The 15,722-nt window shown below is 38.9% G+C and overlaps 1 long non-coding RNA gene across 1 annotated transcript; it reads left to right on the plus strand.

Moving 5' to 3' along the window:
* Positions 1-832: 832 nt before the first annotated feature.
* LOC130223264 (uncharacterized) lies at positions 833-13,964 on the plus strand. The gene is made up of 7 exons (XR_008836637.1): positions 833-1,131; positions 5,804-5,841; positions 6,258-6,550; positions 9,172-9,209; positions 9,626-9,916; positions 13,348-13,446; positions 13,630-13,964. It is a non-coding gene; the product is annotated as an uncharacterized LOC130223264 (long non-coding RNA).
* Positions 13,965-15,722: the final 1,758 nt, after the last annotated feature.

Genomic DNA, 15,722 nt, shown 5'->3' on the forward strand with positions numbered 1-15,722 from the left:
TGACCAAGGTTTGACATAAATTTCTTTGTAATTTGGTTCACAAAACAACTACTGCCAAATGCCAAGCCCTGTGGTTCAGTGGATGAGCCTTCGACTGCCATACAGAAAACATGGGTTCAAATCCCACTATTGCTTACTTTACTTTCGGTTCCTGGGATTCAATCAAACAGTGTGGCCCAAACAGCAGCTGACAGACTGAAAGCCATGATGGGCGAGTGGCTAAACACATGTTTGCTGTGGACACGATAACGGCAAACGCCTGGGTATGAAACCCACCTCGCTGTGTGGCTCACACCAACACAAGTGCAAACAGCAAGGTAATTAAGGTGGGACCACAAACATATAAATACTTTGTTTTTTTCTGATTATCTCAGCATTAAAAAGCAGCAGCAGTGCTTGGATTTGAACCCAGGTATGCTGTGGCAGCTTTAGATGTCATGATGTGTGCTCTGACCACTACACCATCACTACACACATAAACACACATTTCTTTCTCCAATGGGAGGATAACCACATTCTATACATTTTGAAAAAAAATAATTAAATAAACACAAATAATTCATATCAAAAGTAAATTAATTTAAATAAATGTAAACTGCATCATCTGCTAATATATTATTATATTTCACTATTCAAAATGTGAAAAACATGCTTATTCTTCAATCAAACACATGAACATGTTTCAAATGATCTTACAGCTGCTTGTGGGGCTTTAAATGTTACTAAACACAATTAAACACTGGAAAATATCATTATTTCCTTCTAAAGTCTCCTCATACTGTATTGATGACTCTACACCAAATCTGGCCAATCAAATGCTTTCCACAGAAAGTCCCTCCCCCAACAAACATGCGACAGACCAGCAGCACAACAAACACACTTTCTGGACTCTCTACTGGAAATATGAGCTCATAAATACCTTTCCTGGAGCTGTGAATCTGCCTGGATGTGGAGGAGCGTCAGCTGTTGAGCGCAGGTCAAAGATCTGCAGCAGAAACACAACAGACACACGTGTGTATCTTCACTGCAGCAGAGGAGAGAGAGAGAGAGAGAGAGAGAGAGCAATGACTGAACACAAACACTACTACAACATCACTACAAACTAAACCAACGAAACAAAGTCCCTTACAGGTGAGTCGCGTTACTCTCCATTTCTGCACTTGGTGTGGCTTTTCTTTGTTGTCGGGCTGTAATATCTGCTGTTGACTGACATTATGAGTCTATCACTGAGCTGTCATCTGCTGGAGCTCAACTTGACGCCAGTAAAACGGTGTACCTGTGTTGATCTGGTGTCGCTGTTGTCAAAGGTGTTCAGGCTCAAGGAGCAGCTCGCTGATGCCGCCTAGTGGAGCGGATGGGATCTGCGCTTTAATGCTCACACATAACCCCACCCCTCACAGTGACGCCACTAGCTCCATTGAGTGCAGCGTCTAACATTGAAAGTCTCATATATGCAGTCTCAGCTTGCAAATCCAAGTGATTTTTTTTTTTACATCCACTCGTTGTGTTTTCATACAGCAACAGCAATACTTATCATTCAAAACTTAATGAACGGTTTAATACAATATAGGATTTTTAAAAACCAGTCAGTCATCTTTATAAGGCATTTAGTAAAAGAAATGTGTTCGTATTTTTGTTGGTAAAATTATTTTTTGTGTCTGCTTCAATTAAATCTGTAAGCAATGAAAACATTCTGCATCCCCAATATAAGAGCTCGTCAAACAAGTTATATGTGTCTTTATTGATGAGTGGCGCATTAATTACCTACAGGCTAAATGATAATCTGGAGTGAAGAACATCATGGTGAGAAAGTCACAAGCTTGGAGGTTCAATATTCATGTTTTGCATTTAATTGATCAATATTTGATGTCAAGTCTGTAATCATCAGCTTTTGGAAATTGTTTCATATTACATTCGTATTGGTTTGATATTTCCACATTGTTAATCAAGCATTCGTGCTGAAGTTCTATATAAAGTGAGCACAAATAATGAGCCATGAATGATTAGATGTTTGAGTATATGCTTTACAAATTAGTGGTTAAACACACAGACATTGTTAGGAGGGAAATAAACAGTTGAGACCAAAACGACTGGTGTGTCAGATCAAGAGAAGACTCTGAGCCGGAGATTCAATAAAATGAAGAAAATTTACTGAAGATAGTTAGCCGTTCTGCGGCAGGAGGGCTTCACACTGACATTGAGTTCGCTGGCCGATCTTCCTGCCTTACACTAAGACAGAAAATCTCTCCTGCACACAAAGGAAATTACTTTACAGAGAATTAACACATAAAATGGCAAATAACTCAGGAAACAGTTGTTTCCAATCCACCAGGAATCCAGTTCCCCTCGAGAGCTCTCCATGACCTCTGACCTGGCTTGGTAGATCCTGAAAATGTTTTGCATTTCATTGACATCTGTTTTGCTTTACGGTTGATGTAAAAGTTTTAAAACTGTGTAAATGTGCCTACATAGTATTATCATAAGACATATTTAAGTAAGTATATCGCTCGCGTGCACACAGCCTGCTTACCTTAACAGATGACAGAAGTGAGGCATGAGGGACAAGTCTATACACCTGCAAGTTCCATCATGGATACAGAACAACATTCAATTTTTCTTTTTGAAAGTACAGCGAAAAGCAGCCCATAGAGTCACATATGCTGTACATTGTATGGAAGAGTGTAAATATTGCAGTTATGACAGAGTTAATTAGATGTGTTCAGATGAAGAATAAAATGACGAAAAATCAACTGATCACGTTAAAATGACAGTTAACATGTATGTATTTTTACACATTTATTCACACGTTTGCATGACTGAGAGCAGGGAAGAGACAGGCTGCACTGGTACGCTGTATTCCCGATATATCGTTTAATTAAAATAAATGATCAACAAATCTTGACGGTCTTTACAAGTGAAGGCATTATCTACACACAATATGAATTCCCAATAAGAAAATAATACTACAAACGATAAAACACTATTCATGAAAATACTTAAATCACAGACAAATCTAAATGCCCAACATAAGCGAGCTGCGCTTCCAGACCAGTTCTGCTCGATGACGTATAATGTCTCCGACGCCGCCTGTAGTCACATTTAGCAACTTGATAGCAACCGTCTTTTTAAAGAAGCGAAACCGATTTAAACTATCAAGAGTGTGATGTAACTGATGAGTTTTATGTCGTAGAACAAAGCGTGAAAGTATCTTGAGTTTGTGTTAGCCACGAACCTTATTTAAGCGATTTTACTGAAATCCCATTCAAAAAACCCATTGACTTTGGGACGAGGGAACCGGAACTGCTAAAAGGCTAACTGGCTTCCGGGTTTTAGCATACAGATTGACGTCATAGTTCCTCCACTCTATAGAGATTTGACAGACACAGACGCTTCAGCTGAACACATCACTACATTAGGTCATGTTTAACTTCGTTCACTGATCAAAATCATGTCAAAGATTCAAAACTGATTCAAATAATCAGAATAATAAAGTCAACAAGAACAGATTTTGATCCTTCCTGGAACGGATGAAGACAGAAAACGACTCGCTTCAACAGGTAGCAGAACTGTGCTCACGGTGACCTCAGCTTAACTCCTGCCTCGCTGTCATTTGAAGATCCCCATAAAAACTGTGTAATATTTAGCATTTGATGAGAAGTCTTTATTTAATAATATTTACTTTTTTGTTTGTTTAAACCTCAAGACTTTCTGCTTCCTTTCACACATTAAAATGTTTCTGGTGGTCAGCATCAGTGGATGAAAATACACATAACTACAGCTGCGCCACAGGAAGTGAAATCTCAGTGCTTTACATTTGCTGTGCTGAAGTTCAGGAAAAACATCACCACAATCTTTTAAATCAATAAATCTGCAAAGGTGAAATTCAGAAATATCTCCACAGGAGGGCGACATGTTTAAATTCATTCAATTAGATTTGCAGTGGTGTCATTCAGCAAAATCACCACACGAGGGCGAATATTTTAAATTCATCAGATTCGCAGTGGTGTAATTCAGAAATATCTCCACAGGAGGGTGAAACGTTCATTATTTTAGAACGGCAGCAGTGCAGTCCACAATAATCACCACACGAGGGCGAATATTTTAAATTCAGTAGATTCAAGATTTGCAAAAGTGTAGTGCAGAGAAATCTCCACAGGAGGGCGCAATATTTGATACATATGTAATATTTGTCTATTGTTAGATCAGATATTCAGTGTGTGTAATAATGTGTTTATTTGTGTGTCGACTCTACAGGATCAGTGAAGTGTTGTGGACTGTAAGCCTGTTAAACAGAAGCAGAGACGCGTGGACAGATGCTGACTGTACTGATGATGATCATCTGCTGCTGCACAGGTGATGTAGATCATGTGTGATTGTGTGTGTGTGTCTGTTCCACATGTCGGTTACCATCATTTTCTTTGTGGAGGGTCACTCCTCTAGAAAGCAAATGATGGTAACCGAAACGGGTGGGGAAGGGACACAGGTCCAAAATTTTTATACAGTTCATTTTAAATTTTTTGCCAGGCTGTAAAGTATAACCCCTGCTGGACATGTCTCCGGAAGCTCCAGGGGGAGACCGAACTGGTATCCCCCCTTCTTCAGGCGCGCCTCACACTCACTCACCATTCACTCATATCGCAGAGTTCTGGCTGGGATCGAACCAGCAACCCCTGAAGCCATGGGGCAGTGCTCTTACCACAGAGCCACAGATCTCCTGACTGAACACTTGCTGGAACTGAAGTTAGACTTCTGACCTGTGTGTGAGCTGTTTTAATAAAACAAAATACGAGTCAGATTTGATCCCCCCTGTCTTTATGAGTCTCTTCCTCAGAGAACTTGTGTTTATTCACTCACCCATCATTGGCTTCACATCAGCGTCCATCATCAGGAGCTCTTGGTGAATATAATAAGCTCAGTTGGACATCAGCCATGGGGAGGTTTGAACCCGGGTCTCCTCGATTAAAGATCAACACTTTATGACCTGAGCTACTGAGTCTAGATTATGAAGATTTCTGAATGGGGTTTTATCACTAATCTCATTATGACCAAGGTTTGACTCATATTTCTTTGTAATTTGGTTCACAAAAAGGCTGTTGCCAAATCTCAAAACCTGTGGCTCAGTGGATGAGCCTTCGACTGCCATTTAGAAGTGTGAAGGATCGAATCCCACTTCTGCTAGAACAAGAGACAAGTCAGATTTGAACTCTTGTCTTTATGAGTCTCTTCCACAGAGAATATGTGTTTATTCACTCATTCATCATTGGTTTCACATCATCATGAGGAGCTCTTGGTAAGTATAATGAGCTCAAGATGGACGTTAGCCATAGTGAGGTTTGAACCCGGGTCTCCTTGATTAAAGATCAACTCTTTATGACCTGAGCCATCGAGTCTAGATGGTGCAGCAGGTGTCCGAATTGGGCTTTATCACTATTTTCAGCACGACCTAAGTTTGACATATATTTCTTTGTGATTTGGCTCACAAAACAACCATACCCAGTTGCCAAGCCCTGTGGTTCAGTGGATGAGCCTTTGACTGCCATACAGAAAACATGGGTTCAAATACCTCTATTGCTTACTTTACTTTCGGTTGCTGGGATTCAATCAAACAGTGTGGCCCAAACAGCAGCTGAGAGACTGAAAGCCATGATGGGCGAGTGGCTAAACACACATGTTTGTAGTGGACATGGTTGCAGCAGAGGCCTGGGTACAAACCCGCATCAATGTGTCGAGCACACCAACGCAAGGCAATTAGGACAGGACCACAAACATATAAATACTTTGGTTTTTTTTCTGATTATCTCAGCAGTAAAAAGCAGCAGCAGTGCTTGGATTTGAACCCAGGTATACTGAGACAGCTTCAGATGTCATGATGTGTGCTCTGACCACTACACCATCACCACACACATAAACACACATTTCTTTCTCCAATGGGAGGATAACCACATTCTACACATTTTGAAAAAAAATAATTAAATAAACACAAATAATTCATATCAAATGTAAATTAATTTAAATAAATGTAAACTGCATCATCTGCTAATATATTATTATATTTCACTATTCAAAATGTGAAAAACATGCTTATTCTTCAATCAAACACATCAACATGTTTCAAATTATCTTACAGCTGCTTGTGGGGCTTTAAATAATACTAAACACAATTAAACACTGGAAAATATCATCATTTCCTTCTAAAGTCTCCTCATACTGTATTGATGAGTCTACAACAAATCTGGCCAATCAAATGCTTTCCACAGAAAGTCCCTCCCCCAACAAACATGCTACAGACCAGCAGCAAAACAAACACACTTTCTGGACTCTCTACTGGAAATATGAGCTCATAAATACCTTTCCTGGAGCTGTGAATCTGCCTGGATGTGGAGGAGCGTCAGCTGTTGAGGGCAGGTCAAAGATCTGCAGCAGAAACACAACAGACACACGTGTGTATCTTCACTGCTGCAGAGGAGAGAGAGAGAGAGAGCAATGACTGAACACAAACACTACAACAACATCACTACAAACTAAACCAACGAAACAAAGTCCCTTACAGGTGAGTCGCGTTACTCTCCATTTCTGCACTTGGTGTGGCTTTTCTTCGCTGTCGGGCTGTAATATCTGCTGTTGGCTGACATTATGAGTCTGTCACTGAGCTGTCATCTGCTGGAGCTCAACTTGACGCCAGTAAAACGGTGCACCTGTGTTGATCTGGTGTCGCTGTTGTCAAAGGTGTTCAGGCTAAAAGAGCAGCTCGCTGATGCTGCCTAGTGGAGTGGATGGGATCTGCGCTTTAATGCGCACACCTAACCCAACACCTAACTAGTAAGGTGAAGCTGCAGGCCCGGAGACCCAAGTGCACGCTCAGACAAGCACTTTCTAGCAAGTAGCAACATCAGACACGCCAGTAAGGTTATTGATTATTAAAGCGATTCCTGAAAATTACCAGGTTTTATGGCATAAATCAATGTGGTGTAAAATATTACACTAACAAACAATTGTTTCAGTGTTTGATTTGATCAAAATGTGTCAAAAGAGCATTATTTTATGATATTTACAACAGCTAAAGTAAAAATGTTAAAATAAAATGTATAATATATAACGCAATTATTATTTGAAAGATATTTTAGTGCTATATAGGTCTACAGTACATATTACTGTGTTATCCATCTGAAAGTGCTACCAAAGACAATAACAGTAAAACAATAACAGTTTATCAATTATTAATAAGTTTTGTAATAATTACAAATAAGTTTTTTGGAAATCAAATCATCAGTTAATCTGCAGAGAATTTACAGTATAAGCTCTTAGGTTACAGTATGAGTAACAGTATTACAGTATGAATACAGTATGAGCTCTTAGGTTACAGTATGAGTAACAGTATTACAGTATGAATACAGTATGAGCTCTTAGGTTACAGTATGAGTAACAGTATTACAGTATGAATACAGTATGAGCTCTTAGGTCACAGTATGAGTAACAGTATTACAGTATGAATACAGTATAAGCTCTTAGGTTACAGTATGAGTAACAGTATTACAGTATGAATACAGTATGAGCTCTTAGGTTAAAGCAATAATAATTTGCTTGTGACTTGTGTCTTTTTTCCCCCAGTTAGATATTACAATTCAAAAAGGGTGGTCTCTGCCAACACTAACACAGTGCACTAAAGCCTGCAGATATTTCCAATTTTTTGCTCGAGAAATGAAAAATCTCCCCAACAAGAATGTAAAGCATTTATTTTATTTGATGTTATTTTCTACCTAAAAACATTATTATTAATCCAATTATTATGATTTCCTCTGCATTGTTTACAGCTTGATGATTTGTAGGACCTCATGATAAAGTACACAAAAATAAAGTTTGTTGTGAGAAAATTACCCAGAGTACTATAATTTATTGTATGTGAAGAAATTTATTGTATATGAAGATAATATTCAATCCCTCAACTCAATAGGAAACAGTGATAAATGGTTTAAAAAAAACAATAAATGTCTGAAAATATTGAAGTAACTTAACAATATCTATTTACAAATACAATTAATAAAAATACAACAGAATTATTGCATTAATCAATATCTAGTATGTTTAATATTTTATATAATAATGTATTGAATCATAGCGTAATATTTTATAGTAGAAAAATAGTTTAAGTTTCAATTTATAAGCAGCTGAATTCAGGTTAGTCTATATTTTAAACAGCAGGTGGCTCTGTTAAGGTCTGGAAGTGCAGGTCTAGCCGTCTGAGCGTGCGGTTGGGTCTCCGGGCCTGCAGCTTCATAATGTTGCACCTAACCCCACCCCTCACAATGACGTCAGTAGCTCCATTGAGTGCAGCGGCTATGTTTCCATCCAAAAATGCGAATGAACTTTATGCACAAAACTGGATTATCACATTAAAGACGTGCTAATAAAGCAGCGTTTCCATCCAAGGTTTGACTCATATTTCTTTGTAATTTGGTTCACAAAAAGGCTGTTGCCAAATCTCAAAACCTGTGGCTCAGTGGATGAGCCTTCGACTGCCATTTAGAAGTGTGAAGGATCGAATCCCACTTCTGCTAGAACAAGAGACAAGTCAGATTTGAACTCTTGTCTTTATGAGTCTCTTCCACAGAGAACTTGTGTTTATTCACTCATTCATCATTGGTTTCACATCATCATGAGGAGCTCTTGGTAAGTATAATGAGCTCAAGATGGACATTAGCCATAGTGAGGTTTGAACCCGGGTCTCCTTGATTAAAGATCAACTCTTTATGACCTGAGCCATCGAGTCTAGATGGTGCAGCAGGTGTCTGAATTGGGCTTTATCACTATTTTCAGCACGACCTAAGTTTGACATATATTTCTTTGTGATTTGGCTCACAAAACAACCTAATGCCAAGTGCCAAGCCCTGTGGTTCAGTGGATGAGCCTTTGACTGCCATACAGAAAACATGGGTTCAAATACCTCTATTGCTTACTTTACTTTCGGTTGCTGGGATTCAATCAAACAGTGTGGCCCAAACAGCAGCTGAGAGACTGAAAGCCATGATGGGCTAGTGGCTAAACACACATGTTTGTAGTGGACATGGTTGCAGCAGAGGCCTGGGTACAAACCCGCATCAATGTGTCGAGCAAGGCAATTAGGACAGGGCCACAAACATATAAATACTTTGTTTTTTTTTCTGATTATCTCAGCAGTAAAAAGCAGCAGCAGTGCTTGGATTTGAACCCAGGTATACTGAGACAGCTTCAGATGTCATGATGTGTGCTCTGACCACTACACCATCACCACACACATAAACACACATTTCTTTCTCCAATGGGAGGATAACCACATTCTACACATTTTGAAAAAAAATAATTAAATAAACACAAATAATTCATATCAAATGTAAATTAATTTAAATAAATGTAAACTGCATCATCTGCTAATATATTATTATATTTCACTATTCAAAATGTGAAAAACATGCTTATTCTTCAATCAAACACATCAACATGTTTAAAATTATCTTACAGCTGCTTGTGGGGCTTTAAATAATACTAAACACAATTAAACACTGGAAAATATCATCATTTCCTTCTAAAGTCTCCTCATACTGTATTGATGAGTCTACAACAAATCTGGCCAATCAAATGCTTTCCACAGAAAGTCCCTCCCCCAACAAACATGCTACAGACCAGCAGCAAAACAAACACACTTTCTGGACTCTCTACTGGAAATATGAGCTCATAAATACCTTTCCTGGAGCTGTGAATCCGCCTGGATGTGGAGGAGCGTCAGCTGTTGAGCGCAGGTCAAAGATCTGCAGCAGAAACACAACAGACACACGTGTGTATCTTCACTGCTGCAGAGGAGAGAGAGAGAGAGCAATGACTGAACACAAACACTACAACAACATCACTACAAACTAAACCAACGAAACAAAGTCCCTTACAGGTGAGTCACGTTACTCTCCATTTCTGCACTTGGTGTGGCTTTTCTTTGTTGTCGGGCTGCTGTAATATCTGCTGTTGGCTGACATTATGAGTCTGTCACTGAGCTGTCATCTGCTGGAGCTCAACTTGACGCCAGTAAAACGGTGTACCTGTGTTGATCTGGTGTCGCTGTTGTCAAAGGTGTTCAGGCTAAAAGAGCAGCTTGCTGATGCTTCCTAGTGTAGTGGATGGGACCTGCGCTTAAATGCGAACACCTAACCCCACACCTAACTAGTAAGATGAAGCTGCAGGCCCGGAGACCCAACTGCACGCTCAGACAAGCACTTTCTAGCAAGTAGCAACATCAGACACGCCAGTAAGGTTATTGATTATTAAAGCGATTCCTGAAAATTACCAGGTTTTATGGCATAAATCAATGTGGTGTAAAATATTACACTAACAAACAATTGTTTCAGTGTTTGATTTGATCAAAATGTGTCAAAACAGCATTATTTTATGATATTTACAGCTTGCTCTTATTTTCGGTGTTATTGTACCATTCTGGGACAATTTTCTAGCAATGTTTTCTGGCAAAATGAAACACGTTACAGTAAAAATGTTAAAATAAAATGTATAATATATAACGCAATTATTATTTGAAAGATATTTTAGTGCTATGTAGGTCTACAGTACATATTACTGTGTTATCCATCTGAAAGTGCTACCAAAGACAATAACAGTAAAACAAAAACAGTTTATCAATTATTAATGTTTTGTAATAATTATAAATAAGTTTTTTGGAAATCAAAATATCAGTTAATCTGCAGAGAATTTACAGTATGAGCTCTTAGGTTACAGTATGAGTAACAGTATTACAGTATGAATACAGTATGAGCTCTTAGGTTAAATCAATAATAATTTGCTTGTGACTTGTGTCTTTTTTCCCCCAGATAGATATTACAATTCAAAAAGGGTGGTCTCTGCCAACACTACCACAGTGCACTAAAGGCTGCAGATATTTCCAATTTTTTACTCGAGAAATGAAAAATCTCCTCAACAAGAATGTAAAGCATTTATTTTATTTGATGTTATTTTCTACCTAAAAATATTATTATTAATCCAATTATTATGATTTCCTCTGCATTGTTTACAGCTTGATGATTTGTAGGACCTCATGATAAAGTACACAAAAATAAAGTTAATGTGAGAAAATTACCCAGAGTACTATAATTTATTGTATGTGAAGAAATTTATTGTATATGAAGATAATATTCAATCCCTCAACTCAATAGGAAACAGTGATAAATGGTTTAAAAAAAACAATAAATGTCTGAAAATATTGAAGTAACTGAACAATATCTATTTACTAATTAATAAAAATACAACAGAATTAATGCATTAATCAATATCTAGTATGTTTACTATTTTATATAATAATGTATTTAATCATAGCGTAATATTTTATAGTAGAAAAATAGTTTAAGTTACAATTTATAAGCAGCTGAATTCAGGTTAGTCTATATTTCAAACAGCAGGTGGCACTGTTAAGGTCTGGAAGTGCAGGTCTAGCCGTCTGAGCGTGCGGTTGGGTCTCCGGGTCTGCAGCTTCATAATGTTGCACCTAACCCCACCCCTCACAATGACGTCAGTAGCTCCATTGAGTGCAGCGGCTATGTTTCCATCCAAAAATGAAAATGAACTTTATGCGCAAAACTGGATTATCACATTAAAGACGTGCTAATAAAGCAGCGTTTCCATCCAACGAGTCAAAGCTAACAAAATCATCACTTCCTGATTAACTGGCGCCAAATATCAACAGTAAAAACTAAATTTACTGTGGTAGGAGGAGCTGCGTCAATCTTTTCTTCATCTAATAAATGACTTGCGCCTCAGAAGGCAATCCTGACACGCAGTGAATGCGCGAGTCAAATTTTGAAAATGTGCTTAAAAACTTATGACGTTTCCTTCAACCGGTTTTTATGCGGATATGCAAAATGCACATAAAAATAGGTGGATGGAAACATAGCTATTTTAAGTCTGATATATGCAGTCTCAGCTTGCAAATCCAAGTCTGCATGCAGATACTATTGGAGAAAGACTGACCAAATCTGCCTCTTGCAGAGTTTACAAGATATTTTTTCATCCACTCGTTACGTTTTCATTCAGCAACAGAAATACTTATACGTCATTACATTTAGAGAGAAATGACATTTTGGGGTGAATTATACCTTATAAATACAGTATGTGACACTTTTAAAGCCATTTGAAGGTGTCAATGTTGCTGTGAAGACTTGTGCGACTGCCTTGCTTCTCTCCTGACCTTGAAACTGTAATTGGCTGAATCGTAGAAAAAGCAGAATTAAGATCGTGTGTAGGGTCGAGAATCAAGATTGTGATCTTCATTCGATTAATCGTGCAGCCCTAATATAAAGAAATTACTTTACAGAGAATTAACACATAAAATGACAAATAACTCAGGAAACAGTTGTTTCCAATCCACCAGGAATCCAGTTCCCCTCGAGAGCTCTCCATGACCTCTGACCTGGCTTGGTAGATCCTGAAAATAGAGATTTGACAGACACAGACGCTTCAGCTGAACACATCACTACATTAGGTCATGTTTAACTTCGTTCACTGATCAAAATCATGTCAAAGATTCAAAACTGATTCAAATAATCAGAATAATAAAGTCAACAAGAACAGATTTTGATCCTTCCTGGAACGGATGAAGACAGAAAACGACTCGCTTCAACAGGTAGCAGAACTGTGCTCACGGTGACCTCAGTTTAACTCCTGCCTCGCTGTCATTTGAAGATCCCCATAAAAACTGTGTAATATTTAGCATTTGATGAGAAGTCTTTATTTAATAATATTTACTTTTTTGTTTGTTTAAAGCTCAAGACTTTCTGCTTCCTTTCACACATTAAAATGTTTCTGGTCGACAGCATCAGTGGATGAAAATACACATAACTACAGCTGCGCCACAGGAAGTGAAATCTCAGTGCTTTACATTTGCTGTGCTGAAGTTCAGGAAAAACATCACCACAATCTTTTAAATCAATAAATCTGCAAAGGTGTAATTCAGAAATATCTCCACAGGAGGGCGACATGTTTAAATTCCTTCAATTAGATTTCGCAGTGGTGTCATTCAGCAAAATCACCACACGAGGGCGAATATTTTAAATTCATCAGATTCGCAGTGGTGTAATTCAGAAATATCTCCACAGGAGGGTGAAACGTTCATTATTTTAGAACAGCAGCAGTGCAGTCCACAATAATCAGCACACGAGGGCGAATATTTTAGATTCAGTAGATTCAAGATTTGCAAAAGTGTAGTTCAGAGAAATCTCCACAGGAGGGCGCAATATTTGATACATATGTAATATTTGTCTATTGTTAGATCAGATATTCAGTGTGTGTAATAATGTGTTTATTTGTGTGTCGACTCTACAGGATCAGTGAAGTGTTGTGGACTGTAAGCCTGTTGAACAGAAGCAGAGACGCGTGAACAGACGCTGACTGTACTGATGATGATCATCTGCTGCTGCACAGGTGATGTAGATCATGTGTGTGATTGTGTGTGTGTGTGTGTGTGTGTCTGTTCCACATGTCGGTTACCATCATTTTCTTTGTGGAGGGTCACTCCTCTAGAAAGCAAATGATGGTAACCGAAACGGGTGGGGAAGGGACACAGGTCCAAAATTTTTATACAGTTCATTTTAAATTTTTTGCCAGGCTGTAAAGTATAACCCCTGCTGGACATGTCTCCGGAAGCTCCAGGGGGAGACCGAACTGGTATCCCCCCTTCTTCAGGCGCGCCTCACACTCACTCACCATTCACTCATATCGCAGAGTTCTGGCCGGGATCGAACCAGCAACCCCTGAAGCCATGGGGCAGCGCTCTTACCACAGAGCCACAGATCTCCTGACTGAATACTTGCTGGAACTGAAGTTAGACTTCTGACCTGTGTGTGAGCTGTTTTAATAAAACAAAATACGAGTCAGATTTGATCCCCCCTGTCTTTATGAGTCTCTTCCTCAGAGAACTTGTGTTTATTCACTCACCCATCATTGGCTTCACATCAGCGTCCATCATCAGGAGCTCCTGGTGAATATAATAAGCTCAGTTGGACATCAGCCATAGTGAGGTTTGAACCCGGGTCTCCTCGATTAAAGCTCAACACTTTATGACCTGAGCTACTGAGTCTAGACTATGAAGATGTCTGAATGGGTTTTTATCACTAATCTCATTATGACCAAGGTTTGACACATATTTCTTTGTAATTTGGTTCACAAAAAGCCTGTTGCCAAATCTCAAAACCTGTGGCTCAGTGGATGAGCCTTCGACTGCCATTTAGAAGTGTGAAGGATCGAATTCCCACTTCTGCTAGAACAAGATACAAGTCAGATTTGAACTCTTGTCTTTATGAGTCTCTTCCTCAGAGAACTTGTGTTGATTCACTCACCGATCATTGGTTTCACATCAGCGTCCATCATCAGGAGCTCTTGGTAAGTATAATGAGCTCAAGATGGACATTAGCCATAGTGAGGTTTGAACCCGGGTCTCCTTGATTAAAGATCAACTCTTTATGACCTGAGCCATCGAGTCTAGATGGTGCAGCAGGTGTCTGAATTGGGCTTTATCACTATTTTCAGCACGACCAAGGTGTGACGTGTTTTTTTGTAATTTGGCTCACAAAACAACTAAAGCCAAATGCCAAGACCTGTGGTTCAGTGGATGAGCCTTTGACTGCCGTACAGAAAACATGGGTTCGAATACATCTATTGCTTACTTTACTTTCGGTTGCTGGGATTCAATCAAACTGTGTGGCCCAAACAGCAGCTGAGAGACTGAAAGCCATGATGGGCGAGTGGCTAAACACACATGTTTGTAGTGGACATGGTTGCAGCAGAGGCCTGGGTAAAAACCGCATCGATGTGTCGAGCACACCAACGCAAGGCAATTAGGACAGGACCACAAACATATAAATACTTTGGTTTTTTTTTTCTGATTATCTCAGCAGTAAAAAGCAGCAGTAGTGCTTGGATTATGAACCCAGGTATGCTGTGACAGCTTCAGATGTCATGATGTGTGCTCTGACCACTACACCATCATCACACACATAAACCCACATTTCTTTCTCCAATGGGAGGATAACCACATTCTACACATTTTGAAAAAAAAATAATTAAATAAACACAAATAAATCATATCAAATGTAAATTATTTAAATAAATGTAAACTGCATCATCTGCTAATATATTATTATATTTCACTATTCAAAATGTGAAAAACATGCTTATTCTTCAATCAAACACATGAACATGTTTCAAATGATCTTACAGCTGCTTGTGGGGCTTTAAGTGTTACTAAACACAATTAAACACTGGAAAATATCATCATTTCCTTCTAAAGTCTCCTCATACTGTATTGATGACTCTACAACAAATCTGGCCAATCAAATGCTTTCCACAGAAAGTCCCTCCCCAACAAACATGCTACAGACCAGCAGCACAACAAACACACTTTCTGGACTCTCTACTGGAAATATGAGCTCATAAATACCTTTCCTGGAGCTGTGAATCCGCCTGGATGTGGAGGAGCGTCAGCTGTTGAGCGCAGGTCAAAGATCTGCAGCAGAAACACAACAGACACACGTGTGTATCTTCACTGCAGTAGTGGAGAGAGAGAGAGCAATGACTGAACACAAACACTACAACAACATCACTACAAACTAAACCAACGAAACAAAGTCCCTTACAGGTGAGTCGCGTTACTCTCCATTTCTGCACTTGGTGTGGCTTTTCTTCGCTGTCGGGCTGTAATA

Source organism: Danio aesculapii, chromosome 4 (assembly GCF_903798145.1).
Source record: "Danio aesculapii chromosome 4, fDanAes4.1, whole genome shotgun sequence".
NCBI classification, from domain to species: Eukaryota; Metazoa; Chordata; class Actinopteri; order Cypriniformes; family Danionidae; genus Danio; species Danio aesculapii.